At 40.2% G+C, this 22,271-nt stretch overlaps 1 long non-coding RNA gene and 1 other non-coding gene across 4 annotated transcripts in view; both read left to right on the top strand.

Annotated features, from left to right (window-relative positions):
• The window catches only part of LOC110260277 (uncharacterized), a 46,539-nt gene that overhangs the window by 7,285 nt on the left and 16,983 nt on the right, over positions 1 to 22,271 (top strand). The gene's annotated exons all lie outside the window — the stretch shown is intronic.
• On the top strand, positions 9,189 to 9,277 carry LOC146403844 (small nucleolar SNORD12/SNORD106). Its single transcript, XR_014845036.1, has one exon. It is a non-coding gene; the product is annotated as a small nucleolar SNORD12/SNORD106 (small nucleolar RNA).

The following is a 22,271-nucleotide window of genomic DNA, read 5'->3' as shown; positions in this document are numbered from 1 at the left end:
GTAGTAATGTAAATCTGTGGCTTTTTTTGTCATGCGTTTTATGGGATTGTGTTACCTCCATAATATATTTTGTATTCTTCCCATGTGTATTGGAGTACAATGAGTAAATAATTCTATTTTGAACTCTTCTCTCCTGGATATTTTATGGCTGTGATTGATATTCTCTCAAGAATTGTTCCTTAAAAAAATAAAATTTCCCAGTGGGACCCAGGAATGGTAAAAGGCAGGGCCTGCACATTATACTTAGATCCAAAAAGTACTTGTATGAATCTTCAAAATTAGATTTTGTTTTCTACCTATCATCTTTTTCTGTATGTACAAGTTCCATCTTGAGCTGGGTAAGTAGGCTGGGAGGGAGACCTTGTCCCAGAAGGCCAAGGGCAGGGACAGAGTGTCCCTGGAGAATCCCGAAGGTCAAGCAATGGCAACAGAATGGGTTCAAAGGGCTAGTAAGGGATGGGAGGAGGGAAGGTTGCAGGGGAAGAAGCTGAAAACAAAGTCCAGTAGGGATGAGCCCAGCAGAAATAGCAGGACCGGGGCAGAGGGAGGAGTGATTGGAGTGATTTCCCTAAATGCAGGTGAATGTCTAAAACTTGGTACTTGTGATCTGATGCAGTGAGATTAACATGGCTGTGGAGTTAGATCTGGGTTCAGATTTTTCTTAGTAAATGAGCTCAGATAAATGATCTTGCCTCTCTGCATCTATCTGAACTACTCATTGATTAAATGGGTGTCTTCATGATCACACACCATTTCAATAACTCACTTCCCCAATACCTGGAATATGCTAGTTACTGTACAGAGATAATTGTGTCGAATCATCTATACAATCCAATGCAGATGGGGGAACCAAAGCTCAGAGAAATTTTAATTTGCTCCAGGTTCTTTCCTAGAGCTGGAAAGTAATAGAATCAGGATTTTAATATGTCTGTTGGACTCCATAGTCCATTAAACCACTGGATCGGAATAACCTGGAGCAAGTGTTATGAGAAGAATCCTAGACTCAACGGTAGACCTACATTAGCGTCTCTGAGGAGGGGGCTCAGAAGCTTTCATTTGAACCCACCTCTTGGGTGACTCTTAGGCTCTATGTGAAAGTATTTGCTTCTCAAGGTGTGATCTGTGGTCCAGGACCAACAGCAGCAGCATCCCCTGGGAGCTTGTTAGAAATGTAAATTCTCAGCTGCTACTGCAGCCCTGCTGAATTAGAATCTGCGTGATCTCTGACAAGAGCTCCAGGTGATTGACATGTGCCTATGGTTTAGGGAGGCCTGTTCTACAGGATTGTTATGAGGATTAGCGGTACTAAATGGTACTAAATATAACGTGTCTAACCTTGTTGCTATCCCCTTTCTGATCAAATAGAAGGCGGTGTTCTGGGAGGACCTACAAGTGTAGGACTAGGGTAAACGTCTAACATCCCTTCCCTTCCTTTGGGGTCTGTGCCCAGTGCTGTTACGTTGTATCCCAGAATCTTCCACACACCCTTCCTTTTCTGAAAGCATATCATGCTGTCCTTTCTCCACCATCACTTTGGTGTGGGGTCAGAAGATACAGGTTTGACTCTTGGCTGGGTTAACCATGGTCCATGACCTTGGGAAAATTTTAACCTTTTTGACCCTCAATTTGATCAAGTATAAAAAGAAAATAATGAAAAGGGAAATAATACATTTTATTACACTAAAACCTGAGTTAATCCTATCTGCCCCTATTATTGTAGGGTATGAAGTGGAGAAGTAAGAAAGAAACATAGGAAGAGAAGAAAAAGTATTAGAATCTGTATTTTCTTCTTCTAAATATTAAATACTTCAGTCCTTTACATTCCTTGAAATCTCTTCTGTTCTAATGATAAAAATCTGCTTTTAGAAATAGGGTTTACATAATTTATAATAAATAGGTTTAGCTCTAAATTCACAAAACTTAAATTTACCAGGATCTTTAGGAAATCATGCAGTCCGAATTCTTGACTTTTATGGTAGTAGAAACAATAATTAAGTGACTGGTTAAAATGATGCCAATTTAGTTACTGGATATGCTTGATTTTAGTTGGTATAATTGTTTTGCAGAAAGTTCTGTATTCTGTATTTTTAAGTAAAAACATCTCTCAATGATATTGAATAACTCTGTATGGTACAATCTATATATAAATTAATTTGTTCCGGCATTCAACCAGTTCATAGCTAACAGTTCTATATGAAAATTCAGTTCAATCAGTTACTAGGGGTGCTTTTGGGGATTGTTTTATCTTAGAAGGAAGTTCGATTACTCTCAAGGGTGTGCTTGGCTTTTTTTTTTTTTTTTAAATGGTATTTTCACTGCCTTTTACATGACACTTTCAGCCCTGGATGGACTGTGTGTTGGAGTTGATTCAAGTGGTTCTTTGAGGAAGAGTTTGGCTCCCTCTGTATACATACCCCATTCACTATTCTGTGGAGTCACCTTTTTAAGACATCTGTCTCCTGGAACTTTTAAAGTTCACCTCCTCAAGGAGGCCTTTGTGGGTCACGGGACTGGGGTAATTCCTCTTCTTTACATCTTCTCAGCACCCCTTCTTCCTTTCTCTGAACTGATTCATTGTAGTTTCTGAGGGTAAATTCTCTCTAGCTCCCAGCAGTTCTGCAGGGGCTACTTGGCAACATCTGGAGACAGTTTTGCTTGTCACAACTGGTGGCGTTGCTACTGATACATAGTAGATAGAAGCCAGGGCTGCCATCCAACCCTGACACTGCACAGGACAGCCCACCACCCCCAACAGAGAGCTGAGTTACCCAACCTCCAAAGCCATAGTGATGATGTTGCTTTCGGTTGTATTGCCATTTCCATGAGGACCTCACGGTGGCCAAGCTCGCTTCAGACACCTCTGATTTTCTAGGGTGCAAACAGACCTTTGGGAAGTAAGAAGTATTCAATAAGTGTTGGTTGAATTACTTTTAGTTGAATGAATGAAAAAGATAGCAACTTTTCATTTAGGACACTGTTAAAACACACAGGTCTGCTTTTAACGCTAACTATTGGTACGAGGGAAGAGCTTAAGTTCACTCTGCTTTTTGGGTTTGGCTGACAGAATTAATAATGGAGCATTGGAAAAGATAGGGAGTTTGTGCCTTCCTGCAGATGAAGAAGCACAGCCTAAGATGAAACAAGATCACTGTGAACCTGGATCACTGTGTTAGCTTTTCCATCCTCTGAGTTATTTATATAAACCATGAACTGGGGGTGACTGTCAGCCTACATTGTGGGCCATGGTGAGAAATGGCTCTATAAAGCGAGTGTGTTGAGAATTTTGCTCCTTACAGCACATGATTCTTTTTCAGGGTTCATGGGAGAAATCGCCCTCTTGTTTCTGCTGTGCTTCCAACTTGTTTTTATCTTAGAAATACTATGAATGACAGAATCAATTGTGTTTCATCTGTGGTGTCAGCTCCTAAGACACTTAAATATAACTTTATAGCTCATTATCTTCAGGTGTATGGGGTTTTATGATATGCTTGTCTCTTTATTTTCTTGTTCTTTAAGGTTTTTATCCCTTCCACTGTCCCTTTTCCCTTCCTTCCTTCTTTCCTTTCTGTCATGCTAAATGTGTTTTGTGAAAAATGGCCTTTTTCTCTAAAAAGGCCATTTTGAAAAGTATTGGATTTAATCCGTAAGTATTTGAATGCTTATTTTACTATAAGTGCTTTTGGACAAAGAAATTTACAATTTGCTTTGGACACAGAAAACTTTATCAAAATGGTCATTGCGAATGAAGACCAATATTTTATCATGTTAGGAGCACCGGGCTCTCATGACACTCTCTGCTTGGTGTTTCTGGACCCATGTCCCGGAAGGCAGCCCAGGGGATGCTCAGAGATGCATGAGAAGAAGCCAAAGGAGGAGAGCGCTGGATCGACGGAAATCAAACTGTCTCACAGATAATGCAGCCAGTTCCCTCCAAACTTAGCGTGTACCACGGCGTAGTGCACATGGTACACTGATTTCTAACCTTTGAGGTTGAGGTTTTGTTCAGTTCAGCTGGTTTGGCTTCTCCCATACTTATGGTACATGTGAGCAGACGCCTCACTGGTATTTCAGGGCTTTCTTGGTCTTGGTTAAAAAGGTAATTACTATTGAAAAATAACTGATCTTCTTTTATTCAACATATTCCCTGCAGTATTTGGGGATCAGGGTGAGATCGGGGACTGGCAAGCAAAGACAAAACAAACATAAATCACTCTTGATCTAATCACTGAGAGTCAGGGACTAGTACCGGTATGAAAAAATCTTTTAGTCTTTTTATCCTGTGCATGTGTGAGGATACATATAATTAATGGGATAGTGTACGTACTCCTTTGAAGTTGATGGTGTTCTCTTGTTTGTGATGGTGTTATCTTTCCGTGTCACTGAACATTGTTCTACATTGTTATGTTTGGCTGCTGGATGGTATTCTGTTGGGTCGATGTACTACAGTTTATTAACCAATCCAAAATAGACATTTGAGTTGTTTCCACCACAGATGCTATTAAGGTAATGTGTGTGTTTGTGCGTAGGTGTACAAGCTTTTTAAACAGCTTGATGATGTGATCCAAAGTCAAAACATTTCCTAACTTCAAAATTGAGACACAGATACAGAATGGGTCCGAATGCAGACGGATATAGCAAGGAGATTTTATAATATGCATTTACATTAATATCAGTGTATGTGTTATCTTTATATTTAGTCAGAGAAATAATTATGAGTTGTTTAAGAAAATTAAACAATGTAGATATACCAATTCGTCTGCGTCTATAGCTTATACTTGACTAGGCCAGGACTATAAAGTAAGTGCCACTCTATTTTAAAACAACATCAACGTTGTTCCTTATAGGCCAAGAATTTCAGGTGGGGTATTTTTCCTTTTCAAGCAAAAGGTAGGATAAATGTCTTAGAGATCGAATTTCTTTGAGCAAATTGTTGATCAGAATTAGCATGCCACTTGCAGGGCAGAACAACCCAATCTTCTTTTCGCATAAAAGAATTACTAGGACTGTTTTATCTTTGGAAATAATTGAAAAAGAGGTAGAGATAAAAGAGATGGGGAGGGAAAAGACAGACAAATCCCCATAGACATCCCTGAGTTACAGGTGGGATTCAAAAGTCCTGCTGTGTGAAAAAGGGACCATTATGAAGAAACTCTCCTCAAATTACTCCATCAGAAACAATCCAAAAGGACTCTGAGCACACCCTTTCAGTATTGTTGCCCTGCCACAGCAAATTAAATTCATTCAGCCTGACTTTGTGCTATGCATCACTTAAAAAATATTTTCTTGCCCCATTCCCCCCGCTCCCCCCGCCCCCTGGCAACTTCTGGTCCTTCAACCAAATGAACTGGTTACCTGGAAACAAGGGAAGAAGAAAATAACTCGAGGGTAGTGTTAGTAAACAGCGTAGCTAAAATAAAATAAAGGAACATTCCAGGTGGCTCTGCTGCCCTTTCGGCTTTGTGTTCTGCTTAGTAACTTTTGGTAAATATCTGAACGTCTTATGTCTGGCATAGAGTTTAATAAGAATGTGGGAATCAAGAAGCATTGTTTTGATGCTACAGAAAGACTGGATTTTGACTTGACACATGGATTAGTTTGAACGGGTTTTAGGACCAGGTGTTAAAGAAATTTCCCTTCAACATCCAGAAGCTCAGGAAGGACCGTTTCTACCCCATGCTGAGATTCGTAAGCAAAGGCTCTGGGAGGTTCCTCTTGTTGGGATCTTTACTACCATTGATTTGCAACGGGAGAGTGAGCTCAACATATGGGCCTCATTCTGGAAGCTCTGAGTCATTCCGTCTGCCCTCGGCTGTACCTTTTCAACTTTAGTAGCATTTTTCCCGCAGGGTGATGTCTAGAATGGCATATCTTCACTCGAGAGGGGGCTCAGTGGTGGCTGCCACTCCCTTTGTTGTACCTTCTCTCTCCTGGTCCATAGTGCTAAAAAAAAAATCTGGAAATCTGGTGGCCTTTTATAGCATATGCTAATAAAAGTATCAAGCAGATGTTTAATTCTTAAGAATCACATTAAGATGCAGTTTGTAACACTTTACATGCTGTGAAGAGACTTTGCTGTCAGACTCATTAAAAAAAATTTTATGGATGTACAGTTCATTCACATTGCTGTGTTCATTTCAGGTATATAGCAAAGTGTTTCATGCAGAATGTTTTTCAGATTCTTTTCCATTCTAGGTTATTACAGGATGTTGAATATAGTTCCCTGTGCTATACAATAGGTCCTTGTTGTTTATCTATTTTATATCCAGTAGTGTGTATCCATTAGTCTCAAACTCCTAATGGATCCCCCCCTTCCCCTTTGGTAACCTTAAGGTTATTTTCTACGTCTGGGAGTCTCTTTCTATTTTGTAAATATGTTCATTTGCATCATTTTTCAAGATTCCACAAATAAGTGATCTCATAATGTGTGTCTCTGATATATCTCCCTGAGTATGATAATCTCTCGGTCCATTGTCAGACTTATTTCTGAATTGCCTTTCTGTACACTTGTCTCCTCTATGACGAGCATGGCTTTTGGCAAGGCTCTCAGGCCGTTCTGTCTTGGCTGAATAGGCAGATCTATGTGCAGCACAAAACTGAAAGTCTGTCACATCTTTCTGACCTATAGTTGACTCGGGCTTTTCTTCAGTGCGTCTAAAATGGGAGGGAAACAGCCTAGAGGAGAGTGTTTGAAGACTGTGCTGTATGTATCTTTGCCCATGTACTGTGTGTATATGTTATCTGTCCCAGGCCCGAGGGCAGGACTGGCCTTCCTGTACCAGGAGCTGGGGCTTCTGCTGGAAAGCAGGTACACAAAGCCTTCTTTAACTTGCTGGCTGTGAGCGGCGAGATGAAAAACACCCGCTGATGGTTAACAGATCTGTCCCCCAAGACGCTGCTCCTCAGAACGTGGCATTTGTTGACTCTGGGTGAAGCTTTTTAGTATTTTCAGTCTGTATGAAGATTTGGGCAGTAACCTTCTGTAGGATGGTCATATTCCTGAGCCAGAAATGTCAGCTACCAGTTTTCTTTCTTCATCTGTTCATTAAGCCTTTTGTATATTTTCTCTTTGATTCCCAGGAATTAGTGATGACGTGTCATTTTCATAGGTTAAACTTCTAAAAAAGGGATAAGGCTACAATCATTTGCAGTTCTCTGCTTTGTGGGGTTTCAGATATTTGAGGATCTTCTTTTTCGCTGTGAACAAGGGAAATAGGTCAATGGGTGGTGGTGTTTAGCTCACTTAACGCCTATTGATTATAGAAAGAAGAATCAGGGTGGTTTTTTATAAGTGAAATAAGCCCACAAGCTTTATTGCCAGAAAGCTCATTCAAGGCAATCATTTTATCCTTATCAACTAATTAGAACAAAGGAAAGTGGCTACCTGGGTTTCCTGTCTTTGGATCCACCTGAGAATGGCAGCTCTGTGGGGAATTGTCTTCTACCTGTTAGGATAATGAGGGGGAAAAAAAAAAAGTCGATAGGAAGCAGAAGGCAAAGAACTAGGATCCTGAGCACTGGGCAGAGGGAGCCATCACTCTGTGACTAGTTGTGAGTAAGTTGCAGTGTGGGAGGTACGCACACTGGTCCTCTCTTAGGTGATGTGTCTCGAATTGTTTTCTCAGATGCCCCCACAAGCTCTGATGCTCAGCCAGGAGATGTCCCAGGAGGATCTTTGCACACCTGGTCCGTCTTTGTGCTCTACTTGAGTTGCCTGTTCTGTGGCTCCCCAGAGGCTTCTGTCCCACCTCGAGTCTAGTCTTCACAGACAGCTGTCAGCCAGCTCTGCCCCCCTTCAGGAATGTGGACCTGGGTCTCACCAGAGTCTTCCTATAGGGTTTGAAGCCTCAGTGGCCTGAAATGGGTTCATTTGGGAACCTAATGTAGAATGTTTCAGAGAAGTTTCAGAATTGTTTTCTGATGGAGACCCCTCTTCAAAGAGCGCTACAGGTCCCCACAAGGAATAAGGATCTGATTAGTGAAGATGTTCAAATCCACTGTTGTTCACTGAATTCTCTGTATGTGTCAGGCTCTTTGTTTTGTTTTGGTTTTGGTTTGGTTTTTTTTTGGTTGCCCCATGGCATACAGAGTTCCCAGGCCAAGGATCAGGTCTGAGTTGCAGTTGCGACCCACACCACACCGGTGGCAACACCAGATGTATTAACCCACTGTGTCAGGTCAGGGATCATACCTGTGTCCAGGTGCTGCAGAGACACCGCTGATCTCATGTCACAGCGGGAACTCCAGGGTCTTTAATGCATAGCATAGATGCATTTTCTTGGTCAGTCTTATAAGCTCTTGAAGTAGGGACTTCATTTTTTTGGATAAGGGAACTGAGGCTTGGAAAGGTTCAAGTCAACATGACATTGTAAAGCAACTATACTTCAAGAATTTTTTTTTTTTTTCTTTTTAGGGCTGTACCTGTGGCATATGGAAGCTCCCAGGCTAGAGGCTGAATTGGAGCTGTAGCTGCTGGCCTACACAATAGCCACAGCATCGCTGGATCAGAGCCACATCTAAGACCTACACCCCAGCTCATAGCAACACCAGATCCTTAACACATTGGGCAAGGCCAGGGATCGAATCCGCCTCCTCATGGATACTAGTCTGGTTCATTACTTCTGAGCCACAATGGGAACTCCCAAGAAAAATTTTTAAAATGGACAAAAGAAAGGTTCAGTCACTTGCCTGAGGCTCCAGAGCTGGGCTAAGAAGTTGTGCAACCCTGGGCCCTCTGTTCCCTGGTAGACCATCCCATGTACTTTCTCACCTCTGATTTTCTGCAATCCCAAACTCCCACAGTGCTCCTCTCGCAAGACCCCAACCCTATATTTGCCATCCTGCTCCCAAATGGAGGCAAATGATAATTGGAGCGGGGGGCAGGTGCAGAATAAACCATAAAACTACACAGATTGGTACCACTAAGATCCCTTGTCTTCACCCCAGCTGGGCTCTCTCCATTACCCGTCAGAGATCCTTGGTCAGTTTCTACTCCCACTCCCCACTGGGGAATTCCAAACCATCACAACTCTCATCTAGCTTCTGAACTCAACAGAGCCTCCTACTTCTGGGAGGAATTGAGTCCACCAGAAAATTTCACCCACCTTACTGACAAGGTGACTTATGGCTACATCAGATTCTTCATATTGCTGGTTTCATGGTAGCAATGTCATGTACGGGTCAAGCCTGTTGGTTGAGTAGCTGATGACATAACTTTTTTTCCCCATCAGATGGATCCTGCTGATCGAACTGAACTATTAGCTGTTTTGTCTACTGCACTGGGGGAACAAGCAAACCTGTTAGCTGGATCCAACCTGTTACCTGGATCCTGTGAAACCTCTTGCCTCCTTCTGTTTCCTCTGGGAACTTGTTCCATTAATCATACTCCCTCAATTCCTCTACCTTTTATTCTCTCGCTCTTTTCATACATGTTCCCCTCAGCCTAAAGCAAACTCATGTCTTACCCAATCTAACCCCCAAATCAAGTTAAAAATGAAAACAATGCAGCCCTCTATAAACCATCAAGTCTCTTTCCTTTCTATGCAATTGCTAGAGAAATAATCCATACTTTTGGACTCCAGCATCTTCTTTTCCCATTCTTTCACCCTTAATACTTGGCTTTTGTTCTTATCATTTGTGCTAATTACGATCCAACCAGGGAAAAATAAACTGCTGCAGGATTAGCTCAGTGTGGCACAGTGGGTTAAGGATGTGACTTCAGTGGCTCAGGTCACTGCAGAGGTGTGGGTTTGATCCCTGGCCCAGCACAGTGGATCAAGGATTTGGCATTGCCACAGCTATTATGTATGTTGCATCTGTGGCTTGGATTCAGTCCCTGGTTCAGGAACTTCCATATGCCTCAGATGGGGCCAAAAATAAAATAAATACAAAGAAACAAACTGTTTCAGTGATTTTGTTTTCTTTGTAACAAGGTAGGGAATTGGATTAGATGGGTGATGGAGTAACTGAGAAGCCAAACAGAATGGTGAGGCATCCTAGTGGTGGCCACAGCTGGAGCCACTCCCACACTTAGAATGGAGGGACAGAGTAGGGATGGTGCTCTCAGACCAGGCCCGGGGTGACCCAGGGGGCAGGGCCCTTGATTGACTGGCTCATCCAGTGGGAGTAGAAGCCAGGGAGGGGATTCAGCCCATGTATTATGAGGCATGCTGTCTGTAGCTGAGAGGAGAAGCAGAAATACCTGACTTCTCTGTTAACCTTCATCTTTTAATCTCTCACCCATACCAACCATTGGTTAAACTTAAACTTAACCAATGGTTGGAGCCAAGTTTAGCCAGCTGACCAGCTGACAGTGGAGCCTGGGACATGCAGCCTGCAGGTTCAGACATCTGGAATAGAATGAGAGGAAGGGTGAAGAGGAAATCAGAGGGCTGACAAATCGAGGACCAGCACATTGTGTGAGGACAACAGTGACTTTCTAGGTGCCAAATCCAGTGGGATTTTAGTTTTTCTGTTACTGGATCTCTCCTAATTACTCTGGTGACTACTCCCTCCTCAGAACTCACCGTTTTCTTGGCTTCTGAGAGACACAGGATCCTATCCTCATTGTGTTTTGTCTATTTCTAAAGATGGTACCTACATAGCTACCACTTAAATATTGATGTTCATTATCAAAATGTTAAGGCCCATGCGGATTCAAATCATTTTGAAAATGTATCTCTAGCCCAGACCTCTCTCATGAAATACAGACCTGTCTTGCCAGCGCTCTGCCTCCACATCCACTTAAGTTCAACCACAAAACCGAACACATCATCTTCTACATTTCCTGTTTCATTCTCTTCTGTTTCCTATCTCACCCAATAGATCAATTCACTGCCCATTTGTTAAAAATAGTGAGTGGTCTAGATTATACCCTGCTCATAAGCTAACAAAACTTTCCTGTCACAGTTTCATGGATGCTCGAAGAAGCCACAGGTCTCCTGGGTCAGAGACAGAGGACTTTCTCACTAAGGGGACAGTAAGTGGCATGAGCTTCAGGATCGTGTAGGTGTCAGAGAGGACAGGGAGTCATTCAGATGGATGCTGTGCACACGGTGGGTTTGCATCGCTGCTGAGGAACATGAGCTTAGGGACCTCCAGCCTTTTAGAATGAGCCCCAAGCAAACCTGCACAGCCTGTGCTCCAGAGGGAGGCATTGTCTTTACTAGACTGGACCCTAATAGCCTCTGCTCTTTGCTCTGGAGGGGGGCTCAAAGGTGGTCTGGACAAAGGAGAGGCTCCCTCTTCTCAGGAAATTCCTTCTTCCCTTTCTATGCCTTGCTTTCAGTGGGACTCGTGTGTCCTCAAACTTTTGGTTTCCTGTCCATCTGAAGAGCTCTACTCATTCTTCAAGGCTCTGCTCCCTGACATGCCACCCATCTATCTGTGTGATAGCTTTTCCTTCCTCAGTGATCCCGGGAAACCCCATATGTTTCTTGATTTCAGAGCTTCTTGTGTGACAGAAACTTATTTACTTCTGCCTTCTCATCCAACGGCGAGTGCCTGGAGGGGCCATACATGGAAGGGCTTCCTAACCCTTTGTAGTCAGGTGTCCTGTGGACAAAGTCCAAAATCTGATGATCTTTTTTAAGACAGTACCTCGTGCTTTTTCCACATCAGTTCTGTCCTTTTGAACAATTTTCATTCTTTTTCCTTCTAAAATGGTCTGTGATACTGAGGTTGCCAATTCTGCATTTCTAGGATTGGTTGACATTACCAAAACACTAAATTGGGAGAGCAACTTTACTTAATGAGATAGTTAAGGAAAAAAAAGTAAAATTGCCATTACTTTTTTTTTTTTTTTTTTTTGAGTACATATTGTGTGTCCCTGTGGAGAACACCTACTGTACCTCCCTAAAGAGAGAAATGGGTCCCAACCTTTCACCTGGTTTTGGCTGTTTTACTTTGCTGTCAACAGTATTGAAAAATGTACCTATTCTTATTACAAAGATGTAAAAGAATGAGTTTGGAGTAACCTGGCTTTATCAAATTTGGATGACATTTCAGGAGATTTGTAGCTAATGAGAGAATCTGGCAAACACATATGCATGCATGTTTCAAAATGGTGTTCAATCCCATTTTTCATTCCTTGAACAGAATTCAAAGTTGGCCAGGCATCTTTCCATTTCTGCAAATTCTGGAAATTCCAAAGTCATTTTGCTCTAACGTTGTTGGAAAAACCATGTAACTACTTTCATAATGAGTTGATAACCAGTCAAGTATTTTGTCATGCATGTCACATAAAAAGATAAACCCCACTCACTGAAGGATTAATGGAGGAAAAGTATAAAACCACACTACATCTGAGCAATGGTGACTTTTATGAAATCGCTTTAGGTTTTATAGGAATCTGACCTCAGTCTGTTATTCATAAAGCATATTACCTGGATTTTTATTGATATATTCGTTTGGATGATATACATTAGGCAGAGCATTTGGATCAGGTTCCTGGAAAATTGCTTGATTACTGTTAAAGCTGATGAAAACTAAGCTTTTGTTTTTAACCGAGAAAACAAAGTAGGAGATGAATTTTTTTAAGTTTCTAAGTCTGGAGACATGAGCCATTAAAATCATTTGTTTACAAAAGATAGTGAAAAATCCTCCATATGGTGCAGTTGCCTATTTGTTAAGTGTATGGATATTGTTAATTGTTTTTTAATGAAAGGCTGTGGAAAGTTTAAGCCAAATTTTGCAGTCTATCTCAAGCTAGGTTTGTCTGTCACAGATGCCCATTAATGAGTGAATCTTTGGGTCACTCAAGTGTTCAATGCGACACCATTTAGGTGAATCTTTTTTCCTGACAACTAGTGGTTAGATTACATTGAGTTTGTTTTCCTGGTACACAGCTAAACAAACAGTATACCTTTTAGAACATTCTAGATATATTAGCTATTTGCTGCGACCAGTGTTTCTCACCCTAAGTCATCCTGTAAACAGTGACTTAAGGTCTTTGAGGCAGCTCTGTGAATGAATGAAAGGAATGAATGAAGAGAAGAGGGATAAGACAAAGAGGAGAGGCAGCCGGTCAAGACCATTTGCTCTACTGAGCAGCATTCGGAAATACCTGATGTGTATTTTTTCTGGACTTTTATTTGGGTATTAAAATTAATAGTTCTAAATTTTATCTTCATTTCAAAAAGCTATATGTGCTTTTTGTAGAAACTTTGGTTTGTAGAAAACAAAACCAAAATCACTAATCTTTGTTTGCTTTAAAACAATCTTTCAAGGAAAGGTTTTTTTTTTTTTTTTTTTTTTTTTTAACCTCAATATATGTGTTGAGGTCCTGGTTATTTCAGTTGCCCTTGTCCTTAGAGACAGGTGTTCATAGCTTCAGTTTCCTTGGGGTGGTTTGTTTTCATGCCATGCTGAGAAGGTATTTTGAAAATGCACAGTATTAATCATGAGAGAGACTGACTTAAAAACTGACTTGGAGAATCTGTAATGCGTAAAAACTAATCATTGCCATTTCTTAATTCAAAGACCCCTTTGATAATGGATAAATAGTCTAATCCCAACCCATAAAAAATGGTAGTGTATTATCTTCTATAATTTATATAATGGACTAAGGCTTTATTTCTTCTTTTATATGTCTGTCTGCAAAATTCGCTGTCACATAAAGCCAGTTCAATGGAAGAGTCTTAAATCCCCCTAGACATTTCACCTGCAATTAAAGTAGTTAATTCCATATATAGTGCCATGGGTTAGGATACAGAGGCAAAAGTGCTGGGGTTTCCCCAATTGTGGCCAGATAAGGGACTTACTATAACCCTTGATATTAAATATTTAATCATTAATTATAATTAGAAACTAAGATACTATATACAGACCAAGAATTAAAGAAACACCAATATCAAGATACAAATCCGTTTATGGTTTCCTCTATAGCTGTGTAATTTGAGTTAAGCTTCGGTTCTAGTCAAGGTTTCTTGCTAAGTACTTGAAGTTCTCATATTAAGTACAACTTTGTGGTTCTGCTGATGGTTGATTTTTTTTTTTTTAATTCTACTTGTTGATATCAGCTCACTAGTCTCTTTGTGGCTAAGAGATTTACTGTCTATAGTAAGTGGCTTCTCTGTCTTTTTTTCCTTCCCTAAAGCTAAAAACAGGTTCTATGATTATCCTTTCAGCCAATAATTACCCATGCTTATTTAGTGTGTACTTCTAGATTAAAGGGTAACTTTTTTCTTCATTGGTGTTCAATTAATATTGAATAACTGATTCACTCCTGTAGTTTTTGTTTTTTAATATCCTTTCTTGCTGTTTACTGTGGGGTTTTTGGGTTTTTTAATATCCTTTCTTTCTATGTATTATATCTGTTGTATTTTTTAGAGGGTCTTCTATCTATCTATCTATCCACCCACCAACATACAACCCACTTGTTTCAAAAAGAATTTAAGGTGGACTCTTAAAGGGAGTATGATGTATTTAACCTGAAAGTTATGAAATATAAGCTGAATTTAAGTCAAATATTAGCTTACTTATGACACATTAACTCCTTGTCTCATAGTTTCAAAGTATGAAACAAGATACTTAATGATTTAAAATGTGGAAGTAATATTCTCATAAATGATTTTTTAATTAGTAACAAATATGACACTTTTTGATTCAGTGGGGAATCCAATAGGATCCAGAGGTAAAAATAGCATTTTTGTTATAAATGACAGATTCATTCATTGGCCTTTGATTTGAAAGAAGTACAAATTAGGAATTTTTAAAAAGGGTTTGAGATCAGTAAGTCAGAGAATAAAGTGACTTAGGAGAGAAAATAACACCAAAATGGTGATGATTATTGCAAAGGCAGGTGACGTGTACAAAGGGAAAATTCCAGTTCTCAGAAGGAAAAAGAATTCAGCCCAGAGGCCCAGGAACAGCATAAAATAAAATAAAATAAATAAAAAATGGGTCTGTCAGACAGTTGGACCTGGCATAGGGCAATATAATAATGTTTAATCACTTGAGATGAAAGTAAGCAAATATCTGTCCTTGGAAAGAATATTGATTGAGTGAAGGTACATAGTAGTATAAATTGAGCTGAATAACTGTTTTCTTCTCTAATCATACAACATTGCTAAAAAAAAAAAAATCCAATAAAGGGGTGAATGTAGATTTTGATAGGTTGGAATCTGCGACTGTGCTGAGAGTTATTGGAGTTATGCCTAATCAGTACAGACCAGTACGTACTCATTACAACATGATGTAAGTAATTGTTTAGCACAGACCATCATTGCCTCTAGAAGAATGCATAATTTATTAATTTGTATAATGATTAAAATGCACACATAACATACAAATGCATTCACATGTATGATATAAAAATATATATGGACTATGTTATATAGGATCTGTCTGTATGTTTACCTTCCAAAAGGTAAAAATTCTTCAGGAAACTGCATTGCAGTAATTCCTTTGGTTACCGAGTGCAAGTTCAGGGGCCCGATGCACAGGGAGGCCAAAAAACTGAAACTTCAGAGTCTGGAGCCAGAGAAAGATTTATTAAAGGACCATACAAGGAGAATGGATGGGTGGCTCATGCGCCTCTCAAACCCTGAACTCCCTGAAGGATTTTAGCAAAGCATTTTTAAAGGCAAGGTGAGTGAGGGGTGTGGTTGGTTGCTGCAAACTTCTTGGTGTCAGAATTTATTCTTGTAACTGTCGAAGTTGATCAGGCCTCAGTGTTTCTGTAAACCTCCAACAAAACAGCTGTTACTCTCTCTTCTGCCAGTTTTTCTCTCTACATAGATGGAAAAGTATTATACCCTTAAAGGTCAGAGCCTTGAGAATGGGCTCTCCTGTACATTTCAGGCTACAGGCAATATTTCTATCTAAGCCAAAGCCATAAAATACAAAGTTTCAACTAAAAGAAATAGCTCCAATATGGAGTCATATTTGTTCTTTCCTATTATGGTTTATGTTCAAAACAAAAGAACATTCGCTTTTAAGTATTACATTTTTATGTTCATCATCTGGCGCAAAGCTAGCTTTTCTTCCAATCTGACTTGGCTCCATTAGAGTGATCTGACCTACATGTCACAGCGTCTTTTCTTCCCTCATCCAGAGGCATCCCGTGGCTCTGATCAGGAGGAGGAGCCCAGAGGGGAAGCCGAGGTGGCCCTGGCCAATGGTTTTTCCTGCTGCCAGCTAATCCGAGATTCTCTGTGGATCCAAAAGAGAGCAGTTGGAGAAATGGAATCCTTGCAATTACTGAGGCTGGTGCCATTCATCATTTCCTAAAACCGTTTAATACTTAGCACCCAAAAAATTATCCATTAAATTATGTCAGAAAAGTAATCCCATACCCTCTCTTTCTAGCCACTTTAGCCCAGGATTTAGTCATTGGCACAAACATAAAACCAGAGAGTCTGGGGCACAAGAAAAAAACCAAACAAAACCAAAAACCCAGCAACACTTCTGTGAAGATGATGCTTCTTGGCACTTCTCTAATTGGACATCTCTAAAGATAAGGAAATCTCCATGGCAGACACCTCAAGGAAATGTAAAGTGACCACAGCGTTATCAGTTAATGTATTCTACCTCTGCTTAATAATGTTGGTCCAAAATTAAGTGAGGATTTAACATCAAAATGCCCACAGATAGAAGCTCTTCTTTGAAAGCCAGGGATTCCTGACTCTCTCTTGGATTCAGTTTTCATTTCTGACCCCTGGAGAAAAGAGGGATTCTAATCCCTTCCACAGTTTGAGGCTCACTCTACTTATGTGTCAATGCCAAATCCTTTTACTGTTGGCTGTGCTGTGCACCATTTTAATGTGCTTCTGTTTACTTTTGTACTGTGGATTGAGGGAAAATTTAGGATAGGTTTCTGAACGTTATCTGGTTATAATATCTCTTCTGAAAACAAACATCAGAGGGGGAAAGAACTCTTTGTCTTTGGTTTTTCATGCTAAAGAAGAGACAGTAAATCTGGTAAAATATCCTCTACCCAGCACCTGGGTAGGAGGAAACCAATCCATTGATTTAGTAATTGCCTGTTGGTATATGTATCACAAATGTGAAAAACCTGCAGAGATATCTAGAGCAGCCTTAAAAACAATAGGTTTCTGTTTCTCTATAAGGTTCTATTAAGTATGTTGCTAGGGAGTTTAGAGCACATTTGTGGCGTGGGGGTAAGAAAAAATTATCCTAGATTTCAAGTTCAATATTTAAAAAAAAAAGATTTCCCATCGTGGCGCAGCAGAAACAAATCTGTCTAGTATCCGTGAGGACGCGGGTTCTATCCCTGGCCTCACTCACTGAGTTAGCGATCTGGCATTGCCATCAGCTCTGGTGTAGGTTGTGGATGTGGCTTGGATCTGCTGTTGCTGTGACTGTGGTGTAGGCTGGCAGCTAGAGCTCCGATTTGACCCCTAGCCTGGGAACTTCCACATGCTGCAGTATGGCCCTAAAAATAAATAAATAAATAAATAAATACATAGATTTTCAAAAAGCAATGGATAGGAGAAAAGGGGGAATTGGGATTTACTTGGATTTTGTAATGCCCATCCTCAGATTTTTGCTGGAAATTCTGCCATTCTGGCTGCATCATTTGATTCACGTACAAATAGCTGGTTTAGCTCAATGGCTGCTTGTATAGTAGAACCAGGGGTGTAGCCCATGACACTATGCCAGTTTGCAGACATTAATACAAGTTTGCATATAAAATAAGAAACCATAACTAATTAACACCAGGCAGGTGGTCTTGATGGAAATTTAAAATCCAATCCTGGTCAGCAGGGAATACAGTCTTGGCAGATGAGACTGTAACTGAAATGATCCCCCACCCAAGACCAGCCAAATGAGTCTTGAGCCAGCAGCCCTTTGAGAAACCTTCCTGTGCCAGTCATTTCTGGGAATATGGAGCCAAGGACAAATGACTATGGGTCTTAAAATGACTGTGATCACATTAAGATCTCAGGGCTTCCACCCCTACTCTCAGCCTCTCTTAGGCTCACACGGAGTTTTCTTAAATGCCAGCATCATTTGTGAAAGCAGAAGTGGAACCAGCATAGACCCTGCTCCCCTTGCATTTTTGTATTCATGGCAGGGAGGACAGTGCAGGGAGGGACGGGGAGTGGGGTGGGCTTTCAACAAAGGAGAGGGTGTAAGGTTTTGCTGGAATGAGCCGGAGTGGAGAGGAGGAAATATTTAGACCCCCATTGGGTGCCAGAGCAAAATTGGATACCAATAAGGACTGACCTATCCAAGTAACAGCCAGAAGAGCCCCAAGTGTTGGGAGTGAACAGTCAGTTTTATTGGTACATGATTGGCAAGAGCAAGAAGGCTGAGAGGGTGAGATGAAATGGAGAAATGGAGAGAAGGGGGCTGTCTGAGGTGTGATTTCTATCACAATGCCACGATGCGAGGACTCAGCAGTGTATTCCTGCTCTGCTTTCTTTTCCTCCTCAAGGGGCATGTAACCTGGTGGGATGTCAGTCCTGGATGGGCCCATAGAGCTGATCCTGTTCAGGGCCCTCAGTTTATAGCTGAAGAAGCTGTGCGCTGGAGGGGAAGTGTTTCACCCAAGGCCGCCACGGTGAATTCTTTAGCAGAGCTGCCTGGAAACCTGAGTCTTGAGTCTTTCCATTTGTTGCCCTTTCTGCTCAAGGCCAGCAAATCCCTTTATTGCTGCTTGTTCATTTGCTTTATCTGTGATTAATTTCAAAGGCAAATCGAGGTTCTAAAGAAAACTGGGGCTTGGGTAGCAATCAAAACAATGGATGGATAATTCCACCTGAACAGATATTAATTTGAAATTGGTAGGTTTCAAGAGTCCCCAGCATTGTTCTGAACTGAGTATGGGCTGGTTGGAAAATGCCTCTCTTTCAGGAAGATTTTACCTTTTCTGATAATGAAAAAATATTGGTATACTTATTTTAGGCATATTTAGATATGAAAATATAAGACTCCTTACAATAAACGTCACTGATAATCTTACTACTGAGAAATAACCACTGCTAATATTTTGACTTTTTTCCCAGGTTTTTTTAATGTATTATTTTTTAATTTTAATTTTTTATTGAAGTATAATTGATTAACAATGTTTCAAGTGTACAGAAAAGTGATTTACACATATGTGTGTAGATAGGTATATATATATATTTAGATTATTTTCCATTCTAAGTTATAAGATATTGAATATAATTCCCTGTTCTATATAGTAGGTTGCTGTTTACTATTTTATATATCATAGTATGTATTTGTTAATCTCAAAATCCCGATTTATCTCTCCCCCTTCCCTCCCTCTCCCTTTGATAACCATAAGATTGTTTTCTTTGTCTGTGTGTCTATTTCAATTTTGTTAGTAAGTTCATTTGTATTATTTGATTCCATATATAGGTGATATCTTATGATATTTATCTGACTTTACTTAGTGTAATCTCTAGATCCATCCATGTTTTTGCAAATGGCATTATTTCATTCTTTTGAAATGGCCGAGTAGTATTCCACCGTGTGTGTGTGTGTGTGTGTGTGTGTGTGTGTGTGTGTGTGTGTGTGTGTCTTCTTTACCCATTCATCTGTTGATGGACATTTAGGTTGCTTTCATGTCTTGGCTATCATAAATAATGCTGCTGCAAACATTGAGGTACAGGTATCTTTTCAAATTTAGAGTTTTCGTCTTTTCCGGATATATGCCTCTTAACATATTATGTTTTATAAAAATTATGATCATCATAGAATTTTTTTAAAAATCCACCTTATTGGGTTATAATTTATATATAATAAAATAAACCTCTCCTCCCATTTGATGAGGATCTGATAAATGCAGTTAAAGCCTCCTCAGCTCCTTGTTGCCTGTCCTGAGGTGCACATTTCTGCCAGTTCCGGGGGCCTTCATTTCTTTCTTGATCTCTGTCTCTCTCTGTCTCTGCCTCTGTCTGTGTCTCTCTGGCTGTCTATGTATGTCTCTTTGTCTCCAGTCCCCCAAATCCTTAAAGTCTTTGTGGAGGGAAATTGTGGACACTCCTTCCCTAAACTTTATTTTAATATGGAGGTTTCTCTCTGTGGGCTAGTGGAGGGAGAGAAGAGAAAGGAAGAAGAAAGAGGCTTTATTATTTCCAACTAAAGATGTTATTTAGATATTTTGCTTATCAAAGGACAGTTTTGGTCCCTCAGAGGGAGTCTTTTTCTCTGTGGCACACAATATGGTAATAATTTAGATATGTTCAAGATACAGTCTTTCTATCCAAGAAGTCAGTATGTTTCACCATGGTTTTGCTTCTGATGTTGCATTTTGTTTTTTTCCCAAACAGCCATTTATTTTTTAGAAAAAATGCATTTTATCGACATATAGTTGATTTACAGTGTTAATTTCTGCCGTATAGCAAAGTGATTCAGTTATATGTTATACATTTTCATATTCTTTTCATTATGTTTTTTTACAGGGAGTTGAATATAGTTCTCTGTGCTATACAGTAGGATCTTATTGTTTATTCATTTTATATCGAAGAGTTTTTGTCTGCTAATCCCAAACTCCCAATCCATCTATTCCTCCCTCCTCCCCCCAGCAACCACAAGTCTGTTCCTCTATGTCTGTGGGTCTGTTTCTGTTTCATGGTTCTGTTCACAGTTTATTTGCGTCATATTTTAGATTCCAAATTTAAGTGATACCATATGATATTTGTCTTTCTTTGTCTGATTTACTTCACTTAATATAATCTCCAGGTCCATCCATGTTGTTGCAGATGGCATTAGTTCATTCTTTTTAATGGCTAAGTAGTATTCCATTGTATACATGTACCATATTTTTTTTATCCATTCATCTGTTGATGGACATTTAGGTTCCAGAAACAGCTATTGCTTTTTCTTTTTCTTTCTTTCTTTTTTTCTTTTCTTTTCCTTTTTTTTTTTTTTTTTTTTTGCTTTTCGAGGCTGTACCTGCAGCATATGGAAGTTCCCAGACTAGAGGTCGAGTTGGAGCTACAGCTGCCAGCCTATGCCACAGCCACAGCAATACAGGATCTGAGCTTCATCTGCAACCTATACCACAGCTCATGGCAACAACACTGGATCCGTAACCCACTGAGCGAGGCCAGGGATCAAACCCACATCCTCATGGATGCTAGTTGGGTTTGTTACTGCTGAGCCACAGTGGGAGCTCCCAGAAACGGCTATTTCTTAATTCCCTTTTTAATCCCACATTAGACTTACTGTTGCCTTCTTCTGAGTCATAGTCCTAACCTTAGTACCATCACAAAAGCCTTTCCAGTAATAATAGTAGTACTGATGATGATGGTATTTAGAATATAGTGCTTGTAACATACCACATCACTTAATTCGTCTAGCAACTTTGTGATATAGGCCTTGTCATTCTCATTTTGGAGTTGAGAATATTATAGCTGGTAATAGTTATGAGTATTTCTTCATTTTGTTATTAATGTTTATATACGTATTAAACATATTGTTTTTTCTTATTCCCTTATCATCTAACATAAAAGTTATGAATAATAATGCACTTTATATCATAGTGTTTCAGTACAGGACATCAAAGGAGAAGCATGAACTTTCCCCAGGAACTTTGTATTCTCTTTGGGGGAAAGGGTTGGTGTGTTTTAAGTTGTATGAAGAATAGTTGCAATGTGGTAGGCAGAAGTATGATTTTGTTAGTCTCGTATTTGGAGATTGTGATTTTATCAGATGGATGTAGGTGCCAAGTTGACAAGGGGTGGATCATTATGGTCTTTTGATCAGTCAACTTGCCTAGGTTATTGCCCCATTATTTAATCGAACACTGATCTGGGAGTTGCTGTGAAACTGTTTTGTAGAAGTGATTACAGTCCATAATCAGTTGACTTTCTTGAGGTAGGTTGTCCTAGTCTGGGTGGGCCTGATTCAACCAGTTGAAAGGCCTTAAGAGAAGAGCTGAGGCCTCCATGAAGAAGAAATTTTGCCCATGGGCAGTGGTATAGTCCGGCCCTAACACTTCTGGGTTGCCTTCCTGATGGCTTGCCCTATGGATTTCAGGCATGCCTAGCCAGCTCCCATAATTGTATGAGCCAATTGCTTGCAATCTCTCGCTCTCTTTTTTCAATCTTTTTAGGGCTGTATGCATGGCGTATAGATGTTCCCAGGCTAGGGGTCGAATCGGAGCTACAGCTGCCAGCCTATACCACAGCCATGCAATGTAGGATCCAAGCTATGTCTGCGACCTGCACCACAGCTCACTGCAATGCCAGATCCTTAACCTACTGAACAAGGCCAGGGATCAAACCCATGTCCTCACGGATACTAGTCAAGGTTGTTACTACAGAGCCATGGGGGAAACTTCCACAATATATCTCTTG

The sequence above is a fragment of the Sus scrofa genome, chromosome 4, assembly GCF_054392235.1.
Source record: "Sus scrofa isolate SSC_HxYL_T2T_F1_AM1 chromosome 4, Sscrofa_HxYL_maternal_Yorkshire_Landrace_v2.0, whole genome shotgun sequence".
NCBI lineage: Eukaryota > Metazoa > Chordata > Mammalia > Artiodactyla > Suidae > Sus > Sus scrofa.
The sequence above is the reverse complement of the archived record's forward strand: the minus strand, read 5'-3'. Positions and strand labels throughout refer to the sequence as shown.